The sequence below is a fragment of the Capsicum annuum genome, chromosome 1 (assembly GCF_002878395.1).
Source record: "Capsicum annuum cultivar UCD-10X-F1 chromosome 1, UCD10Xv1.1, whole genome shotgun sequence".
NCBI classification, from domain to species: domain Eukaryota; kingdom Viridiplantae; phylum Streptophyta; class Magnoliopsida; order Solanales; family Solanaceae; genus Capsicum; species Capsicum annuum.
Window position 1 is genome coordinate 224387058 of NC_061111.1, and position 7247 is coordinate 224394304.

A 7247-nucleotide genomic window follows, 5' to 3' on the forward strand; every position below is an offset into this window, starting at 1 on the left:
AACGTAAGAATGTAATTGTAAAGAAGAAGTGTATTAATTTTGGTGTTCTAGTAATATAGGCAATTCCCCGTCTCCCTATTTTAATAATCCTTACTATTACTGCAATTGTTTTTTTTACTTGTTGATGTCTTATTTATCAATTGATAGAGTCAATTCCACCCTAAATTAATCTGTACTTTGATCTGATCTTAGATGTTTGCGTAGTTATAAATTATTTTATTTAAGATAAAAGAAATTTTTTTGAAGTTAAATATTTCTAATTATGAAAAGGTGATATTCTTTCGAGACAGATTAAAAAGACAAGGAAACTATATAAATTGTGACATAGGGGAGTAATATATATGTACCCCTCTCTCCTTCCTTCCGCTTTCACTCGTTAAAGAATAAATAAGTATAAAATAAATTATTTTTAAATATTAAACAAGTAAAAATAAATATTTACTTTTAATGTAATGGATAGATAAGAATGAATGGAGGAAATATTTAATTGGTCAAACTTTTACTAATTGGGTCAAGATTTAAGTGATATGCACTGATAGTATATTTTATAATAATTTATATCTATATCTATAATTTATCTATAATCTATATCTATTCTATACTATATTAAAAGTGTGAAGACCTTAGAGAAGTGATTTGATTTTTTTTAACCTTCATTAAAAGACTCTTAGACAAAAGTGTCTTTTTACTATTTTTTTTTACTATTTTAATGATATTAAATATTGATTATAATAAAAAATAAAAACCTTTCCTAATAGAAATAGAATACCTTTTTTTTTGTTGTCCAAATAAAATTTGGCAAAAACCTAATCTGGCTAAAATAGAACCAGGCAAGGATATAAAATTATATTTTCTATAAATTATTTTCTTACTTAAATTAAATATCACAATTAAAATACCTTATATTAGATTTTTTTCGCACATTCTTCTTTCCTTATCACTGTAAATTTTTAAGTCTTTCTTGAATTTTCACCATATTTTTGAGCTGGACATGAATCTGAATTCGTAGAAAGACGTACAACTACAATTTTTTCTTTCAAATGATCATATAGCAGTTATTCTGTATTATATTCTTAGGTGTTTTAACTCTCTAATGAATTCATCTTTTATGTTATCTAAATGCAATCAAACATCTCTTATTTCGTTTTGACATAGGTATTGTTTATCTCTATACTTTTTCTTTTGTCTCTATACTTGAAAGAAAGATAGCCAAGGAATAGTAGTTGTAAAAACCTTTATTTTGCACTTACTTCGCACATATTTTCAATTGTTAGTTTTGGTGATTTGAGAAATGAGATGTTTCTTTTATTTTGTTTTGTTTTTGTAGCATGTGGTCATCTCAGACAAATATGATTTTGTGTTGATTTTTGTTAGGTTAGTTTTGTATTTAATTATTATTATTATCATTTCTATTTTTTTGAGTCAGAATCTGTCAAAAATAATCTCTTAGTCCATACAATTAATAGTAGTAGGATAGGGGTAAGTTTTACGTATACATATGTTGTTGTTGGTGTTGGAGATATCATATGTGCTTATAGGCTGCTATAATGGTTAGGATTTTATTTGGACATCACATGCACAATCACCAATATTGAAAAGGTAGGTATCTCATGCTATGACATTTTTTGTAGTATTTTCATATAATTCCGAAGAGTGCCTTTTTTTTTTTAACAAAAATACATGAGAAAAAAAATATATGTGTTGCTTGAAATTGAGTTATTCATCTATAAAATTATTTTTTCTTTAATTTTGCTTTTGTTTGCTTTATTGTAGTAAAAAGATAGCATACACAAAAGTCAGTAAAGCCGACTTTTTTTTTTCCTTTTTGAATCTATTATAGATGATTCAATATTAAATTTTATATTTTTCTTATTGGTGCAGTTCTAAAATTTTGATTTTGTTTGTTTTATTATAGTAAAAAAAAAGTGAAGACAAAGGTAAGTAAAGTTCACTCTTTTTTTTTTTATCAATGATAGATGATTCAACATTAAATTTTATGCCTTTTTAATGTTCTAATGTCTTCTTATGCTCTTGAACGTTTATGTTAGTAACCTTACACATAATTTATATATGTTCTAAATCGTCATTACTATGATTGCATGGTTGATCTTCTATGGAATGTTGGTTACCTCAATAAGGTTGCAAATATGATTAAAATAATGCCTTTGAAGCTAATGCAACCATTTGAAGACCACTTTTTACTGCAGCAAGAAATCACGGTCATGTTGAACTTGGGGAGCAAGTTCTACTTCATCTAACTGAAGTCAAAACATATAATAATGAAAACTATTTTCTAGTGTTCAATACATATGTTTCTTTTGGTAGGTTGAGTGAAGTTAGAATGGCAAGAAAGATCATGAGAGACACAGGAATCAAAAAGTTGTCAGGAGATAGTTTTATCAAGGTGAAAGGCACAGTTAATTAGTTCTGTTGTGGAGACAGATCACATTCTCAGTGTGAGAAGATATACTGGACCAATCATAAGACAACAGATAGAATTTTGCAGGAGTCTATTTTTCTTTTTCTTTTCAATTTTTTTCATGTTTTAGCTTTCTTTTAGGCGTAGAAATTTATAATATTTATTCTTTTGGGAAGTTTCTTTGTGAGTTTTGTTCATAATATTTTATATATAATTAGTAATTTGAAATTAACTTATTTATAATTTTGGACATATTTCCTCATAAGAAAAATTGGTTGGTCATTTTGAATTCATAATAATTAATAATCTTATTAATTTAAAATTATTTTTGTCTATGTTTTATATATATCTATATTAAAAGTATGAGGGGCTTTAGAAATATTGTTTGAACATTTTGTCTTTCATTAAAAGTTTTTCCTTTAGACAAAATCATCTTTTCACTATTTTTCTAATATTTAAGAGTTAAAAACTAGCTAAATATATTTATGGTAAAACCTTTTCTTATTAGAAGTCATCAGAATTAATGACAACTAAATACTTTTCCACTGATTAAAGAATTCTAGATCAACAAAATTTAACTTTATGAAGATCTGAAAAATCTAAAAAACATATAAAAGTGTTAGAATAAAAAAATTTAAGAAGTACCATACTTTTAAAAGTTTTAGATGCATTTCTTCATTATTTTTTCAGCGGTAATTTATTTAACAAAAACTTTTTGAGTCACTTCCAATAGCTTTAGTAAAGCTCTAAAAATACGAGAAATCTCAATAAGTGAAAAGACGTTCTGTGGTTGGATCTTGAACCAATTTCATTTTAGGTTCTCAAAGACAATAATTCATGAACACTTTTTGAGAAAATTGAGGAAAGGATAAGTCTTATCTCCTTAAAAATTCAACTTAATGATAATAGAGGTGTGGAATTCATCAGGTGCAAGGACCTCTCAGTAGGATTTGAACCCAGATAAATTTTTGATCCTCTATCGGAGGAAAAAGAATGAACGAATTTAATAAGATTCCTAAAACAGTAAAACTATAGTGGTTTTAGATCAATTTATAGAAAATGTAGATTCCACAGAAAATGTTGATTCTATTCATATAAGGACCTAAAAATTTGATAAAATATGTGAAATTTATAATGTTATGTGATTTAACTGTTTTATCCCCCCCCCCCATAGTTGCATTATGGTATTTCTGGGGTGTGAGGGTGATTGGCATAGTTTTTGATGCATTTTGGTTCCATTTATGCGATATTGTGTTTTTTGATGGCTTCGAGAGCCTTATTTTAGACTTATGAAGATATATTTTGATCTGTTCTATGGATGACTAAACGGACTATGCCAACAACTCTAGAATATCAATTTTAGTCTAGATAGACCTATGATTCGGGTCCCGATGCACCCGAGCTCATTTCGATCAATTGGTCAGAAAGTAGAAAAATTGGAAACATGGGTGTGAAACCCACATTTGGTCGAAATGAACTCTGATGGAAAATACGGCTTCGAAAATATATCTAAAATATCAATTTTAGAATGGTAACATGTTTGGTGTGATTTTACGGCTTTTAAATCTCATTTTGACCCTCGGTTTGAAAAATTGTGATTTCGGATTTTGGAGGCCAACTTTGTGAGAATGATATTTTTATAAAAATATGACTTCGCCAACGCGTTCAGAACGTTGAATTTAGTGCAGTTTCATAGTTCATTTGTATATATCCGACTCTGAATGAATTTCAAACACCCCAAACACCAGCTTTTTAGCAAAGCTGTACAGAAAAAACTACAATAATAAATAGCAGTTTTTGACCTGTTTTGCTTATTTTTCATCTTGCCTCTTGAGAGTTAAACCTAAAATAGTGTGGAAATTTATGACTTAACTCTTTCAGACTGGGTTGAGTAGTAAATACTGGTACAAAATGCATGTTAAGGATGGGAACAAATCGTAAAAAATGGTTATCTAGGTGTTTTGCCTGTGTAGGGGCTTATATGTGATGCAATTGTAGAAATTGAGATATTATGTGATGTGTGTGACTGTGTAGGGTCCTATGTGATATTGATAGCCTTGAATACATATGAATAACTATATTGTATTGTTGAAGTATCTAATGTGGAAACATTGGAGTATTGTGATATACTCATACTTGTTGGTATATGAGACATATGGAAGTTCATTTATGAAATGGAAATAATGAGTAGATATTAGCTCACATGGTTGTGAAAATGTATCATTATGGTTGGTTGTGAAAATATATCATGTGGTTGATTGGGAAAATACTCATTGTGATTGGTTGTGAGCATTACATCTGATATCATAAAACTCTTTTCGAGGGATGTGTCAGAAAAGAGATATGAGATATATGGATTGCATATGGGTTGACGAACGCCCATGGGTCCTGCATTGAGAGATTTGCCTCCGTAAGGTATACGGAGATTGTGCGACAATCCCAAAAGTTGTGCTTCATGCATCATCGTCATCAACATATACATTGCACTTACTTTTCATGTTTATATTGTGTTGTATTGCCATATTGACTTGCCATTTATGTAATTGTCTTGTATTTCTGTCTTTTATTTATTTTTTATATCAGTTTGGGTGATACGCTTATTTGTCAAGATATGCCGCGACAATTGCCATCATAACCCTTGTTTTGGGGTTGTGACAAATTGGTATCAGAGAATTCAGGTTTCATTGGTCTCAACACTGTAAAAACGGGATGTCTAATAGAGTCTCGTAGATCGGTATGTAGAAATCCATATCTATCTTTGAGAGGCTATAGGACGTCTTTAGGAAACTTTTCTTATTTTATTCTTTATCATGCGAAGTTCTTCCATACCTTGTGCTCTGAGTTGTGTTTCACTATTTCTACACGAATGTTGTGGCTTATACTACATCTTATTAGTTAAGAGATGCAGCGAGAGATTGATGGAGGTCGCTTGTCAGTTGTAGACCCCGTGATTCTCCCGAGATAACTTGTGATCAGTTCGCCGAGGCTTTCCTAGAGATATTTATGCCTTTCAGTTTGAGAGATCGTACGCGGGACAAATTTGATCATTTGGAGCAGGGCTCTATGACAGTTGCTGAGTATAAGGCACGCTTTCATACCCTGTCTAGATATTTTTATGCTAGCATTTCTATCGAGTCTGAGAAGATTTAGAAGTTTATAAAGTGTTTGGATGTCTCCCTTCAGTTGGCTACGTCTCAAATGGTTGTACTTTGGGATTTTTTTCAGAGTATTATGGATCATGCTAAGATGATAGAGTGTATTCTTAGTGCATCTCAGGGAGGCACCAAGAAAGCATGATATTTTGGTGAGTTTAGGAGTCAGACCTCTTGAGGCAGAGATTTTAGAAGTTCTCGTGGATACCATGGTAGGCCAGTGCAGACGTCTTTATAGAGTTCGGGTTGTGGATCTTATAGGCCAGTAGTTCAGGGTGGCCGTTCGAGCCTAATTGTACCTTCTCCTATTGAGGAGGGTCATAGAGGTTGCTATGTGTATGATGAGATTGGACATGTGGCTGGGGATTGTCCCCATTTATTTCAAACCTGCATCTGAATTATTTGATCTTGAATCAACTTTCTTATACATGTCTGTGTATTTTGCTTCGGGTTTTGATTTTGTTAGTGAGCCTCTTGCCATGCCTATTTGTATATCTACCCCGGTAAGTGATTCTTTAGTGGTGGATCGGATGTACCAATCTTGTGTTGTAACTTTTGTCGGGCATGAGACTTGGGTAGGCTTGTTTATGTTATATATGGTCGATTTTGATGTTATTTTGGGTATGGATTAGTTGGCTCCTTATCATGTTGTCTTTGATTGTTTTGGTAAGACAATGAATTTAGCTTATTGGGAGTGCCAAGGATAGCTTAGAATGGTGTATTTCATTCGGGTCCTAAAAGGATTATATCTTATGTTCAGGCTTGTAAATTGGTTGAGAGGCGATGTTTATCTTACTTGGCTCATATTCGTGAAACCAGTGTTGTTTCACCTCCTTCCTTGGATTTTGTTCATGTTGTTCGTGAGTTTATGGATGTGTTTCCTATAGACTTGCCTAGTATGCCTCCGAAATGAGACATTGATTTCGCTATTGATGTTGAGCCGAGCACCAAGCCCATTTCTATTCCTCCTTATAGGATGGCCCCATCATAGTTAAAGGAACTAAAGGATCAGTTATAGGATTTGTTGGATAGGAGATTTATTTGACCTAGTATTTTACCTTGGGGTGCGCCTGTCTTGTTTGTGAAGAAAAATAATGGGTCTATGGGGATGTGTATTGATTATCGACAGTAGAATAAGGTGACGATTAAGAATAAGTATTCTTTTTCTCGCATTAATAATTTATTTGATCAACTTTAGGGTGTTGCAGTGTTTTTAAAGATTGATTTAAGGTTCGATTATCACCAATTGAGGATTTGAGCTTTAGATATTCCAAAGATATCTTATCGAACTCGATATAGTCATTACGAGTTCTTGATCATGTCTTTTGGATTAACCAATGCCCCTGCCGCATTCATGGAGTTGATGAACTGAGTGTTTCGACATATCTCGACTCCTTTGTTATTGTGTTTATAGATGATATCTTGGTTTATTCCAAAAGTAAAGTTGAGCATGATATGCATTTGCAGATTTTGCTTTAGAGATTGAGGGATGAGAAGTTGTATGCTAAGTTCTCTAAGTGCGAGTTTTGGTTAGAGTCTGTTTCTTTCTTGGGTTATGTGGTGAGTAAGAAAAGTATTATGGTTGATCCAACCACGATTGCAGCGGTTCATAATTGGGCTAGACCTACTTCGCCCACCAAAATTCGGAGTTTTATTTGCTTGGTAGGTTATTGTCG